This window comes from Alosa sapidissima, chromosome 14 (assembly GCF_018492685.1).
Source record: "Alosa sapidissima isolate fAloSap1 chromosome 14, fAloSap1.pri, whole genome shotgun sequence".
Lineage (NCBI taxonomy): Eukaryota > Metazoa > Chordata > Actinopteri > Clupeiformes > Clupeidae > Alosa > Alosa sapidissima.
The window spans coordinates 27,018,411-27,034,456 of NC_055970.1; positions in this window are offsets into that span (position 1 = coordinate 27,018,411).

Sequence of the window (16,046 nt, forward strand, 5' to 3'; positions counted from 1 at the left end):
TGGCAACAATACCTCAAGCAGCATCACACTGAGCACAGGGGCCCCCCAAGGCTGCGTGCTCAGTCCGCTGCTCTTCACCCTGCTGACGCATGACTGCACTGCAACCTACAGCAACAATCACATAGTGAAATTTGCTGACGACACAACTCTGGTGGGTCTCATCACCAAGGGCGACGAGACTCAATACAGGTTGGAGGTCGACCATCTGACCACGTGGTGCAGGGACAACAACCTCCTGCTGAACGTCAGCAAGACCAAAGAGATTGTTGTTGACTTCCGGAGAGGTCACACCCAACACCTGCCACTGACCATCGACGGTGCTGTGGTGGAGAGAGCGAGCAGCACCAAATTCCTGGGGGTGCACATCAGCGAAGACCTCTCCTGGACCACCAACACTGCATCACTGGCGAAGAGAGCTCAGCGCCGCCTGTACTTCCTGCGGAAACTCAGGCGAGCAAGTGCTCCACCAGCCATCATGACCACATTCTACCGAGGCACCATTGAGAGCATCCTCTCCAGCTGTATCGCTGTGTGGGGCGGGAGCTGCACTGAATACAACAGGAAAGCCCTGCAGCGCATAGTGAACACAGCTGGAAGGATTATTGGTGCTTCACTCCCCTCCCTGAAGGACATTTACACCACCCACCTCACCCGCAAGGCGACCAAAATTGTGAGTGATGCAAGTCACCCCGCTCACAATCTGCTCGATCTACTGCCCTCTGGGAAGAGGTACAGAAGCCTGCGCTCCCGCACTACCAGACTCACCAACAGCTTCATACACCAAGCTGTAAGGATGCTGAACTCTCTCCCTCCTCTCCCCCCTCCACCCTCAGCTACATAACATCCTGGACATTGGACCCACAATGGCCGCGTGCACTACTCCACTTGCACACTTGCACACTTGTACACTTTACAACTTGTTGTTGTTGTCCTGAAAACACAACACTTCTGCTGCTCTTACATAACTTGCACCACTATGTCACTTTCTTTCTTACTTAGGTCAAACAGAACTACCCAAGCCTTTTATTGGCCTGACTTTGCACTAGTATTTTATTGACTGTCTATGCACAATTTAAACCAAATTTTGCTGCTCTTATTTTTTTCATTATTATATGTGCCCTCTTATTTACTTACTTTTTTGTTTACTTGAATGTTATGTTTGTCTGTGGACTTAAATTGGTAAAATATGTCTTGTCTTCACCGTGGGATAGAGAGAAACGTAATTTCGATCTCTTTGTATGTCTGGAACATGTGAAGAAATTGACAATAAAGCTGACTTTGACTTTGACTTTGACTTTGACACAACAGTTTTACCCTTGTCTCACCAATATACATTATCTGTATATTATCTGTAAAGGTGTCCTGATATTTTATTTAGGGATGGTCCTGCAATCTTTTCTAAACATATCTTACATTTCTCCCATCTACTTATGTTTTCACAGATCCTTGCTCCTGATATCCTGATGGTTGCATTTAATTTCATTATATAACTCCAACAGAACACCTACACAAAGGAGCTGTTAAAGTAGTGTCCTGCTACAAACAACAAGACAGCCAGCATGTAAAAAAGGCCTTGTTTGTCCACTTCCTGAAGGGGCTGAAGCATGCTGGCCTTGACACCTCAGTCCTTGCTCCTATTTACAGCTGTGTTGTGGAACACATTCACTCATCCTATGGTCTACTGCAGCGGGTGGTTATATCTTTCACACAAACATACGGGTATTTGTGGGCATTTTTGCGAGGTAACCAGGTACGCCATGTTTTTGGATGTGCAAACAACTGCTGCATTGCCATTGAGATCACATAGTAAGGAGCTGGCTCAAGGGTTATTTGTCGTAGGTGTTCTGTTGGAGTTATATAATGAAATGAAATGCAACCTCTACATCAGTATATCAGGAGGGGTGTGGTTAACGGAAACCTCGGGTTACCCAAGAACATAACCTGGTCGGAGCAGGTTTGAGATGCAGCGTAAATTGCCATGGCAGCATACCTCGGTTAAAACCTATCCACCTTTCGTAGTACGGGTTAATCGGGAAGTTACGCCACACGTGATCAAGTTACTCTCGAAGTTACCCAGATAAGCCAGAAACCCCGCTTCGTAGAACAGGCCCCAGGTGTAAGACAGAGCGGCGTAATCGCCAGCGTCCCTGTGACATCACACCAAGACATACACAAATAAACAGACAGACAAATAGACAGAGACAGTAAAGCAAGCCTGTACTTTACAAAGACAGTAGGCTTACAGAACAAGACATTATTTGTATTACTTTTATTGTTTTATTGGTTCTATTGCTATGACTGTGAAATCAACTGTGTGCTGTTAATTGTGCTATAGCCAAAATTAAATATAAAGTAAAAAAGTGTTGCCTGATGCAGGTGAACCCCCGCAAAGTCAGCCGTCCAGCCAGTTAACAAGATATCAGAGACAGCCACTTACCGTACACCGGCGAAAAAGGCAGGATACACCTTGCGCATGCGCCAAAATTCAACACACAAACCGCTCTGTTATTGGCTACTGACAGCACGCATGCCCATGTTTTGTCCAATTAAACAGCTGGATGCCAGTGGATACGAGAAAACGAAAATGATGGGGAAATCAGACAGTTGACGAAGGAACACTTCCTTTTAAAACGTTGAGGAGGGTAGCTAGTTTTTAAGCGTTGGTCAGTCCACATACGCCTAATGAACGCGGTGGAAACATTTAACGCTATGTTGTTAGATATCTCTAACGAGCTCAAGGATGACAACTTGAAGCAGCTCAAGTTCTTGTGTTCTGAAATTATCGGGAAGAAACAAATGGAAAAAGTAAAAATGGGCGTTGATCTTTTTCAGCACCTAAAGGAAGTAAACAAACTAGGACCTGACCATGCAACGTTTCTCTGCACGTTACTGGAGAAAATAAAGCGAGAGGATCTTGCTAAAAAAGTGCAGGAGTACATGCAAAAGAATGCATCAAGAGACGTAGGTCTACCAGAAACCGAGGAACGAGGTTTGTATCTTAGCCTATGTAATGACGGTGTTACGGATCTTAATGGGATGCACGTTAACTGGGGATAAATAATTAGCAGTATAACCCAGCTCATGATGATGTGCTAATTGTTTATCCCTAGTTACCATATACATCCGCAGGCAGGCATATATAACACCGGTGTTGCAACTAGCACCCATGTTAACTGGCTGACGTTTCACGATTGATGACGTTTCTTCGACAGATGTGGCAGCTTGCGGATTTGTCATTTTCTAATATAAACTGGAGAGCAGGGCTCGAATTACGTGGGAGCCTGAGGGAGCCGAGCTCCTATAGAGTGAGGACTGGCTCCCATGAAAGCAACAAAGTCAAAAACCTGAGGGGGTCTCTCATATCTGAAGGTGTCTGGCATTGTAATTTAATCTTAAACAACCGCTCATTGTCCATCCCTGTGCGATCTCTTACCATTAAAGACGTTAAATTAAAATATAGGCTACTACGCTACACTAAGAGACCTACACTACGCTCTTGAACGCAGCATGACACTTCACCACCACACCACTAGACTATGAGCAAACCGTATCGATTTGACAGCACTCGCAAATCTGAAGAAGTCACCCTGCTTTGATGTGAGTGTTTTGTCTATTTGCATAGGCGTTCATTGGGCTAGCCTAGGTGGTTTGATACGTGCTGAAAAGTCCTGTTTGCTGTTGAACTTGCGCTTCACCTATTCTATGTTGATTGACAAAGTCATAAATTATGGCCCATAATGCAGCCTACAATGATTGTGTTGTCTGATGATCTAGCTATCCTCTGCCATTCAGAGCTCCGGAAAGTTCCCAGCTATTTTGAAACACCTGTTAGCAATCTCTGATGTCGGAATATTCAATGGCTACCCGACAATATCTCAGTGCAAACTCCAAAATTGTTTGTCTATTAATTTTCCACGGTTCAACACATTAGCCTACTAGAACATAGTTTGGCTGGCTTTATTCATTTCTGCCAGTTAGTGCTTTTTCCCCTGTGTAAGTTACACTACATGCATTATTGTGTTTGACACTGAGGATAGCCTATCTGAGACGGTGGTCTGGTTTAAATGAGTTACGTTGTGAAATTGAGAATGGCACAGACTAAATCGTTTAGTCTATTTCTTTGTATTGTGAAATTGAAATGAGATATGGACTATTATAATCAATAATATGTTGAAATGAATTAAAAGTAATCAATTTCTATGAAAAATCTATGTCTGTTGTGTGCGTGTGTCAAGGTAAACCCTAGGCCTACCGTGCGCATATACTGTACTGCGCAAAAGCGCCACTTGGGCCTAGGCTATTTCATTGTATCGCCTTGTTAGGCTATGCGCGGGGTGTGCCAACTTTTTATGAGATAGAGAGACCTTTACAGACAAAAAGATAATTCGAGCCCTGACATAAACTGTTATTGAGTGTTGTTGATACACTGAACTTGTGCCCTCGGAACCAAATCTGACAGCAAGCAGCTTTGGAGTTTTGGAAGTAGGCTGCAGGCAGGCAGCTGGTGGATACATAACTGGCATGCGTAAGGTAATGGTAAGGTAAAAGCAATGACCGAAATGCAGTGTTGAAACACGTGTATGAAACGTATTAAATATGCAAACACAGATCCGGTATAAACACTGACCCCCCCCCCCCCCCCCCCCTCCGAAAAAAAATCTCCCGTTTTTGGAAAGCTAAATGTTGACAGGTATGATATACTGTACTGCGCAAAAGCGCCACTTGCGCCTAGGCTATTTCATTGTATCGCCTTGTTCGGCTATGCGCGGGGTGTGCCAACTTTTTATGAGATAGAGAGACCCCCTAAAGACAAAAAGATAATTCGAGCCCTGCTGGAGAGGAACAAAATATGCATGACATATTTAAATGTCAAAATTGTCTGTAGTAGGATACACTGAGCCATGAATATGACACCAAAAAAATAAATACATAGCACAGGCCTAATATTAAAGGTGCTCTAAGCGATGCTGGGTAACGTCACTTCTGTTGACTTTCAAACAAAACAGAGAGCTAGCTCGCTACTTCCTCCCCCACCCTCCTGCTGCTCCCGTGCAATTGAACCTCTAGCCTACTAAACGCACATCTCGTCTGTGATTTGCTGGAACAGTTTGTTATGTTTTTATGGGCTAGGTTTGCCCAGGTTGTTTTTGTTACTGTTTTTGGAGCCTGGGCTGTCCAGAGATCGCATTTTTTTACAGTGTATTGGACACAGATGGCTAGTGGATGGTTAGGTGATGTTTGCTAGCCTGGCCTCGGCCTGCCTACGTACTTCCGCTCGATTTCTTTTCCCTACAGTACTCTAAGTCAGAGAGTCTGGTTTCCAGGCTAGATGTTTGCAGTAAGTGACATAAAATGTTTTAGCCTAAAAAACATGCGGCATTACTTAGAGCACCTTTAACTCCATGTGGGTATCGAACTCTAAGTGGGTATCTAACCAAAATTAAAATTCGTTTAGCTCTGTGACAGTTTTCGTAGGCCTATGCAAGGATGGCTGAATGTCAACGGACTTGTGTGCTATGCACAAATAGAACTTCAACAATGCATTTTGCCCAAGAACCCAGACTTGAGGATCAAATGGCTTCAGTTTATTTTTTGGAACAATGCCACAGCAGACATCCCAAGTCTCCCGGAAGTTCCGGGAGTCTCCCGCATATTGATAGCGGCTCCCTGACGCCCGCAAATTAGATAAAACCTCCCGGAATCTAGAGTAAGCGATCAAGAGCGCGCATGCGAGACCGCATGTGCATCTGAGTGTAGCACACACACGACGGGAGAGAGAGAGAGCTGGTGGTGCGTGTGTGCCTAAGCGCATCCAAGACAGACAACATCCTGATTGGCACCCATCATGCACTAGAGGTGCCACTGCACCACAACAGCACCACACTCAACTGCTTCCGGTATTGGCCCGTTGGAAGAAATGACCCTGGGGGAGGTCCGTTTAGTGGATCTGCGCCAAATGCTAATGAAGATCTGGACCAAATCTGGCCCAAATATATTTTGCTGTCTGGGTGATTAGGTAAATAAATCATTGTTGACACGTTATGGTTAAATTATCGAAATGAGTACGATTGTGCTGTAATCCTGCTAAACATATTAGGTGATGTCTTGTCAGTCTCACATTATCAGCTGTTCTTTGAGTCTGGGTAATTCATGGGACAAACTGTTATATCCTATAGGCCTACTACCGTTCAATACAACATAGCCTATTGCATTCATTCCAAAATATTGCATTCAATCCAAAATATTGCATTCCTGCAGTGTACTACGTAGTGCAATGCAGCTTTTAATGTCCAAAATACAGTTTTTCCTGAATATGAACTACAGATATTCCTCCAAAACTACAGTGTTGAGACCTGAAGTTGTAGAGTTGTATTTTATAGTAGGCCTATTGTAGTATTTGAATATTTACCCACCCATCATCATGAAGTGCTTTGAGCGGCTTGTCATGTCACATATCAAATCCATTCTCCCCCCCACCCTGGACCCCTTCCAGTTTGCATACCGAGCCAAGCGGTCTACAGAGGATGCAATCTGCTCTGCCCTCCACCCAGCCCTCACCCACCTGGAAAAAAGAGACTCATATGTGAGATTGCTGTTTATAGACTTCAGTTCTGCATTCAACACCATAATACCACAACAACTCATCTGCAAACTTGACAAACTGGGACTCAGTACCTACCTCTGCAACTGGCTACTGGACTTCCTGGAGGCCTCAAGTAGTACGTGTTGGCAACAATACCTCAAGCAGCATCACACTGAGCACAGGGGCCCCCCAAGGCTGCGTGCTCAGTCCGCTGCTCTTCACCCTGCTGACGCATGACTGCACTGCAACCTACAGCAACAATCACATAGTGAAATTTGCTGACGACACAACTCTGGTGGGTCTCATCACCAAGGGCGACGAGACTCAATACAGGTTGGAGGTCGACCATCTGACCACGTGGTGCAGGGACAACAACCTCCTGCTGAACGTCAGCAAGACCAAAGAGATTGTTGTTGACTTCCGGAGAGGTCACACCCAACACCTGCCACTGACCATCGACGGTGCTGTGGTGGAGAGAGCGAGCAGCACCAAATTCCTGGGGGTGCACATCAGCGAAGACCTCTCCTGGACCACCAACACTGCATCACTGGCGAAGAGAGCTCAGCGCCGCCTGTACTTCCTGCGGAAACTCAGGCGAGCAAGTGCTCCACCAGCCATCATGACCACATTCTACCGAGGCACCATTGAGAGCATCCTCTCCAGCTGTATCGCTGTGTGGGGCGGGAGCTGCACTGAATACAACAGGAAAGCCCTGCAGCGCATAGTGAACACAGCTGGAAGGATTATTGGTGCTTCACTCCCCTCCCTGAAGGACATTTACACCACCCACCTCACCCGCAAGGCGACCAAAATTGTGAGTGATGCAAGTCACCCCGCTCACAATCTGCTCGATCTACTGCCCTCTGGGAAGAGGTACAGAAGCCTGCGCTCCCGCACTACCAGACTCACCAACAGCTTCATACACCAAGCTGTAAGGATGCTGAACTCTCTCCCTCCTCTCCCCCCTCCACCCTCAGCTACATAACATCCTGGACATTGGACCCACAATGGCCGCGTGCACTACTCCACTTGCACACTTGTACACTTTACAACTTGTTGTTGTTGTCCTGAAAACACAACACTTCTGCTGCTCTTACATAACTTGCACCACTATGTCACTTTCTTTCTTACTTAGGTCAAACAGAACTACCCAAGCCTTTTATTGGCCTGACTTTGCACTAGTATTTTATTGACTGTCTATGCACAATTTAAACCAAATTTTGCTGCTCTTATTTTTTTCATTATTATATGTGCCCTCTTATTTACTTACTTTTTTGTTTACTTGAATGTTATGTTTGTCTGTGGACTTAAATTGGTAAAATATGTCTTGTCTTCACCGTGGGATAGAGAGAAACGTAATTTCGATCTCTTTGTATGTCTGGAACATGTGAAGAAATTGACAATAAAGCTGACTTTGACTTTGACACAACAGTTTTACCCTTGTCTCACCAATATACATTATCTGTATATTATCTGTAAAGGTGTCCTGATATTTTATTTAGGGATGGTCCTGCAATCTTTTGTCAGACACCAAACAGGACGAGGACCACAAAAGCGTCACGTTCAAAAGTTTATTTAAGGGTAGGGGGTTAAGGGGGTTTCAGGGGTTCCGGGGGGGGTACAGGAGTTCCAAGAGTCTGCGTGTGTGTGTTCCCCCAGTAGCCGAACAGCGATGGCAGGAGCTGGATGATCCGGGAAGTCCTGGGGGAAACACACACACAACAGCAATTGAAACGAAGCAGCAGTACAGTCAAGGACTAGGCGGTATTCGTAGAAGAGGGACGGAAGGCAGGTCAAGATTACCGGGGCTGGAGAACACAGAAGTAGTCGAGCGGGTCCGGGATCACAGGCAAAGAGTCAGAGGCGTTTTCAAAAACAGGCAGGTAACTGGTGCTGGTTGCAGACGATCTGACAAGTGTGGACTGAAAAGCAAGGCTTTATATAGAGGGCATGATGAGTGGTGAATGCAGTGCAGCTGGTAGGTAACGAGGGTGAGGCAGAGCAGAGCAGGAACAGGTGGAGGTCATCAGACTTCAATCAGCACGTGTTACCAGGCAGAGAGAGAGCTCATGACAGAACCCCCCCCTAAGGGACGGCCCCAGAAGTCCCCAAGAGTGACACCACGTCGGGACGGCGGAGGGGAGCCGGTGGAGGGCTAGAATTCCTCCGAGCGGTCCGAGTGAACATCCTCATCCTCGGAGGGAGCTGGAGGGTCGTGGACAGAAGACGGGACAGGTACCGAGACAGGGTCAGGGTCAGGCACATGACAGGAAGCCGGGCGGGCAGGACGGTTAGGGACCCCTCTGGGGCGGCCCCTACGGATTGCAGGTTGATCAGGATGCAGACGGTGGAAGTCGGCGATGAGTGTCCGGTCCACAATCCGACTGGCTGGCACCCAGGTTCTCTCCTCAGGTCCATAGCCCTCCCAGTCGACGAGATACTGGAGGCCCCTACCTCGCCGTCTGGACCGAAGCAGGCGTCGAACGGTGTACACCAGCCCACCGTCAACGAGGCGAGGAGGAGGAGGAGGAAGCGGCACGGGGACCAGCGGGCTTTCATGCGTCGGCTTGACTTTCGAAACATGGAAAGTAGGGTGCACCCTCATGGAGGTTGGCAACTGGAGCCGGACTGCGGTTGGGCTGATGACCCTCTGGATAGGGAACGGGCCGAGGAATCGAGGTGCCAGTTTACGCGATTCCACCCGCAGTGGGAGATCCTTGGCTGACAGCCACACCTTCTGGCCAACACGGTAGGCGGGTGCCGGCGATCTTCGGCGGTTAGCCCCAGTGGCATAGCTGACAGCTGACTTGAGTAGCGTGGCACGAGCTTGTGACCAGGTACGACGGCAACGGCGGGCATAGGCGAGGGCAGACGGGCAGGACACATCTCCTTCCTGGCTGGGGAACAGGGGGGGCTGGTAGCCATACACACACTGGAAAGGTGACATACCAGTGGCAGAGCAGGTGAGGGAGTTGTGAGCATACTCTATCCACATCAGTTGTTGTGCCCAAGCCTGGGGTTTGCGAGAAACCATGCACCGCAGCGCCTTCTCCAGCTCCTGGTTTGCCCGCTCGGATTGACCATTGGACTGGGGGTGGAACCCAGAGGTGAGACTCACTGTGGCCCCTAGAAGACGGCAGAACTCCTTCCAGAATGTAGAGGTAAATTGCGGGCCTCGGTCAGAGACAACATCCCTGGGCAGCCCGTGTAGACGGAAGACATGATCAAGAACAGCCTGGGCAGTCTCTCTGGCAGATGGCAGTTTAGGGAGGGGAATGAAGTGTGCCATCTTGCTGAACCGGTCAACCACAGTGAGAATGACAGTCATCCCACCTGATGGTGGGAGGCCAGTTACAAAGTCCAAGGAGACGTGGGACCAGGGTCGTGTGGGCACAGGCAAGGGCTGGAGTAAACCAGCGGGGGGCCGAGTGGAGGACTTGTTCTGATTGCAGGTGGGGCAGGCACGGACGAATTCTCAGACATCCCTTCTCAAAGAAGACCACCAGAAGCGCTGGGCAAGGAGATGGCAGGTGCGGGCGGAGCCCGGGTGGCAGGCAAGGCGGGAGTTGTGTCCCCACTGTATGACCCGGGACCTCAAATTATCTGGGACGAAGAGACGACCGTCTGGGCATGCACTGGGACTGGGATGGTCACGGAGGGCCTCTTGAATTTCCTCCTCGATATCCCAGGTCAGGGCAGCTATGACGCAGGGATCGGGCAGAATTGATGCAGGTTCCTGGGAAGGGGCGTCATCCTTATGAAACTGACGGGAGAGAGCGTCCGGCTTGGTGTTCCGAGAACCTGGGCGGTATGACAGGGTGAAGTTGAATCTGGTGAAAAACAAGGCCCAGCGGGACTGTCTGGGGTTAAGACGTTTGGCATTGCGGATGTATTCGAGGTTTTTGTGATCGGTCCAGACCAGGAACGGAACTGTGGACCCCTCCAGCCAGTGACGCCACTCCTCCAGGGCAAGCTTGACAGCCAACAGCTCACGGTTTCCAACATCATAATTGCGCTCTGCAGGTGAAAGCCGGCGAGAGAAAAATGCACAGGGGTGCAACTTGTTGTCCTCCTCTGCCCGTTGAGAGAGTATGGCCCCGACTCCCACGTCTGAGGCATCCACCTCGACAACGAACTGCCGGTCTGAATCCGGCATCTGGAGGATGGGGGCAGTGGTGAACCGGGCCTTGAGGGTATGAAAGGCTGTGTTGGCCTCTGGGGTCCAGAAAAAGGGGTGTTTGATGCTGGTCAGAGCTGTGAGGGGAGCAGCGACGGAGCTGTAGTTCCGGATGAATTTCCGGTAGAAATTGGCAAAACCGAGGAATTGCTGCAGCTTCTTCCTATTCCCCGGAACTGGCCAGGAGGTAACTGCCGAGACCTTTGCGAGGTCCATCTGGATATTGCCTTCAGCGACGATGTATCCCAGGAATGACACAGTCTGAGCATGGAACTCGCATTTCTCCGCCTTGACATAGAGAGAGTTCTCCAGGAGCCGTCGAAGAACCAGCTGGACATGACGGGTGTGTTCGGACAGAGTTCTGGAGAAAATTAAGATGTCGTCCAGGTACACGAAGACGAATTTATTCAGCATGTCCCGCAGCACATCATTCACCAGCGCCTGGAATACCGCTGGGGCGTTGGTGAGGCCAAATGGCATTACCAGGTACTCATAATGGCCGGTGTGGGTGTTGAATGCAGTCTTCCACTCGTCACCCTCCCTTACTCGCACTAGGTGGTAAGCATTTCTAAGGTCCAGTTTGGTGAAAATAGTGGATCCCTGGAGCAATTCAAAAGCAGAGGTGAGTAAAGGCAGAGGGTACCGGTTCTTCACTGTGACATCATTCAGACCTCGATAATCAATGCAGGGGCGAAGAGAACCATCTTTCTTTCCCACAAAGAAGAACCCGGCACCAGCAGGAGAGGAAGACGGGCGGATGAGTCCAGCTGCCAGGGAGTCCCTGATGTAATCCTCCATAGTTTTTCTTTCAGGAGGGGATAGTGAGTAGAGGTGACCTTTGGGTGGAGCAGTCCCAGGGAGGAGATCAATGGCACAGTCGTACGGACGGTGTGGGGGCAGAGATGTGGCTTTGGTCTTGTTGAACACCTCTCGGAGGCCATGGTAACATTCAGGGACATTAGAAATGTCGGGGGCAGTGCTGGGGGGTACTGAGCCGGGGGGCAGCGAGGCAGCACGCAAACAGGTCAGGTGGCAGGCATTTCCCCACTCTTTCACAGTTCCGGAGGCCCAATCGAGGTGAGGATTGTGGAGACGGAGCCAAGGGTAGCCCAGGATTAGGGGTTGGCCTGGAGAGCTGAGCAGGTGGAAGCGGATGGTCTCTCGGTGGTTTCCTGACACCATCATTGAGATGGGGGCTGTGATGCTGGTAACTGTGCCAATTACGTGACCGTCCAGGGCCCGGGCTGGAACAGGAGTGGACAAGCGATGGCTTTCCAAGCCCAGCTGACGAGCAAGTCCTGTGTCAATAATGTTTGCTTCTGCGCCAGAGTCCACCAGGGCTGCCAGGGTGTGGGTGGAATCAGACAGGTGAAGACAGACTTGGATGAGGGGTTTACGGCTGATGGAGGGCTGAATGTTCATTGAGCTCATCCGGATTCCTCCTACATCTGGTGAGCTCCGGCTTTTGCTGGACAGGTGGCGACTCGATGACCATCACCACCACAGTACAGGCACAAGTTGGAGGTGATGCGTCGCTGGCGCTCTGCAGGGGTTAGGGAGGTGCGGCCGATCTCCATCGGTTCAGACTGGTCCGGCTGGCTAGATGGTGTGGCAGGTGCGGACAGAAGGGCAGTTGGGACACTCCGTGTGCTGGTGGATGGACTCTGGCGCCCTCTCTCATGACGGCGGGCCTGGATCCTGCGGTCGATGCGGACAGCCAGAGCAATGGCTTCATCAAGAGTGGGGGGTTGATCATGGGAAACCAGCTCGTCCTTTATGTAGTCCGCCAGGCTGTGGAGGAAAGCATCCACCAATGCTTCCATGTTCCAGGAGCTCCGACTTGCCACAGTTCGAAAGTCAATGGAGTAATCCGCAACAGTCCTTCTGCCTTGGCGAATACTCATCAGGATCCGAGATGCCTCGGCTATTGTGGATTCCAAATCGAATACCTTGAGCATCTCCTCTGCGAATAGGTTGAAGGTTGCACATGCTGGGGTCTGGCGCTCGAACTCCGCCGTTCCCCAGAGTCGAGCTCGGCCCGTCAGGTGAGTGATCACGTAACCGACCCTCGCCCCTTCAGTGGCAAAAGTCCTGGGTTGCAGGGTAAACTGGACACGGCAGCTCGTCAGGAACGCCCGTACCTGGGTTGGGTCGCCGCTGAACCGCTCTGGATTGCCGATCCTGGGTTCTGGGGCTCCGGCAGCCACGGTAGCAGTGGACTGGGCAGGAGACTCGGGTGCTGGGCCGGTGAGCAGGCTGGCTGGGGCTGGGCCGGTGGGAGCAGGCAGAGGAGAAAGGTTGGTGAGAAGTTGAATGATCATTGCAAGTTGTTGCTGTTGCTGCTGGAACTGCTGACGCTGGCTCAAGCCGGCTTGAAGTAGGGAGGCAATGTCAGCAGTGTTGCGGTTTACCTCTCTCTCTGTCTCTTCCAGGCGTTGCATGGCGGTGGGTGGTTCTGGTTCGTCGGTTTCCATGCTGGTTCGACCGTGCGCTGGGTCCATGTTTGGTCAGATCGTACTGTCAGACACCAAACAGGACGAGGACCACAAAAGCGTCACGTTCAAAAGTTTATTTAAGGGTAGGGGGTTAAGGGGGTTTCAGGGGTTCCGGGGGGGGTACAGGAGTTCCAAGAGTCTGCGTGTGTGTGTTCCCCCAGTAGCCGAACAGCGATGGCAGGAGCTGGATGATCCGGGAAGTCCTGGGGGAAACACACACACAACAGCAATTGAAACGAAGCAGCAGTACAGTCAAGGACTAGGCGGTATTCGTAGAAGAGGGACGGAAGGCAGGTCAAGATTACCGGGGCTGGAGAACACAGAAGTAGTCGAGCGGGTCCGGGATCACAGGCAAAGAGTCAGAGGCGTTTTCAAAAACAGGCAGGTAACTGGTGCTGGTTGCAGACGATCTGACAAGTGTGGACTGAAAAGCAAGGCTTTATATAGAGGGCATGATGAGTGGTGAATGCAGTGCAGCTGGTAGGTAACGAGGGTGAGGCAGAGCAGAGCAGGAACAGGTGGAGGTCATCAGACTTCAATCAGCACGTGTTACCAGGCAGAGAGAGAGCTCATGACATCTTTTCTAAACATATCTTACATTTCTCCCATCTACTTATGTTTTCACAGATCCTTGCTCCTGATATCCTGATGGTTGCATTTAATTTCATTATATAACTCCAACAGAACACCTACACAAAGGAGCTGTTAAAGTAGTGTCCTGCTACAAACAACAAGACAGCCAGCATGTAAAAAAGGCCTTGTTTGTCCACTTCCTGAAGGGGCTGAAGCATGCTGGCCTTGACACCTCAGTCCTTGCTCCTATTTACAGCTGTGTTGTGGAACACATTCACTCATCCTATGGTCTACTGCAGCGGGTGGTTATATCTTTCACACAAACATACGGGTATTTGTGGGCATTTTTGCGAGGTAACCAGGTACGCCATGTTTTTGGATGTGCAAACAACTGCTGCATTGCCATTGAGATCACATAGTAAGGAGCTGGCTCAAGGGTTATTTGTCGTAGGTGTTCTGTTGGAGTTATATAATGAAATGAAATGCAACCTCTACATCAGTATATCAGGAGGGGTGTGGTTAACGGAAACCTCGGGTTACCCAAGAACATAACCTGGTCGGAGCAGGTTTGAGATGCAGCGTAAATTGCCATGGCAGCATACCTCGGTTAAAACCTATCCACCTTTCGTAGTACGGGTTAATCGGGAAGTTACGCCACACGTGATCAAGTTACTCTCGAAGTTACCCAGATAAGCCAGAAACCCCGCTTCGTAGAACAGGCCCCAGGTGTAAGACAGAGCGGCGTAATCGCCAGCGTCCCTGTGACATCACACCAAGACATACACAAATAAACAGACAGACAAATAGACAGAGACAGTAAAGCAAGCCTGTACTTTACAAAGACAGTAGGCTTACAGAACAAGACATTATTTGTATTACTTTTATTGTTTTATTGGTTCTATTGCTATGACTGTGAAATCAACTGTGTGCTGTTAATTGTGCTATAGCCAAAATTAAATATAAAGTAAAAAAGTGTTGCCTGATGCAGGTGAACCCCCGCAAAGTCAGCCGTCCAGCCAGTTAACAAGATATCAGAGACAGCCACTTACCGTACACCGGCGAAAAAGGCAGGATACACCTTGCGCATGCGCCAAAATTCAACACACAAACCGCTCTGTTATTGGCTACTGACAGCACGCATGCCCATGTTTTGTCCAATTAAACAGCTGGATGCCAGTGGATACGAGAAAACGAAAATGATGGGGAAATCAGACAGTTGACGAAGGAACACTTCCTTTTAAAACGTTGAGGAGGGTAGCTAGTTTTTAAGCGTTGGTCAGTCCACATACGCCTAATGAACGCGGTGGAAACATTTAACGCTATGTTGTTAGATATCTCTAACGAGCTCAAGGATGACAACTTGAAGCAGCTCAAGTTCTTGTGTTCTGAAATTATCGGGAAGAAACAAATGGAAAAAGTAAAAATGGGCGTTGATCTTTTTCAGCACCTAAAGGAAGTAAACAAACTAGGACCTGACCATGCAACGTTTCTCTGCACGTTACTGGAGAAAATAAAGCGAGAGGATCTTGCTAAAAAAGTGCAGGAGTACATGCAAAAGAATGCATCAAGAGACGTAGGTCTACCAGAAACCGAGGAACGAGGTTTGTATCTTAGCCTATGTAATGACGGTGTTACGGATCTTAATGGGATGCACGTTAACTGGGGATAAATAATTAGCAGTATAACCCAGCTCATGATGATGTGCTAATTGTTTATCCCTAGTTACCATATACATCCGCAGGCAGGCATATATAACACCGGTGTTGCAACTAGCACCCATGTTAACTGGCTGACGTTTCACGATTGATGACGTTTCTTCGACAGATGTGGCAGCTTGCGGATTTGTCATTTTCTAATATAAACTGGAGAGCAGGGCTCGAATTACGTGGGAGCCTGAGGGAGCCGAGCTCCTATAGAGTGAGGACTGGCTCCCATGAAAGCAACAAAGTCAAAAACCTGAGGGGGTCTCTCATATCTGAAGGTGTCTGGCATTGTAATTTAATCTTAAACAACCGCTCATTGTCCATCCCTGTGCGATCTCTTACCATTAAAGACGTTAAATTAAAATATAGGCTACTACGCTACACTAAGAGACCTACACTACGCTCTTGAACGCAGCATGACACTTCACCACCACACCACTAGACTATGAGCAAACCGTATCGATTTGACAGCACTCGCAAATCTGAAGAAGTCACCCTGCTTTGATGTGAGTGTT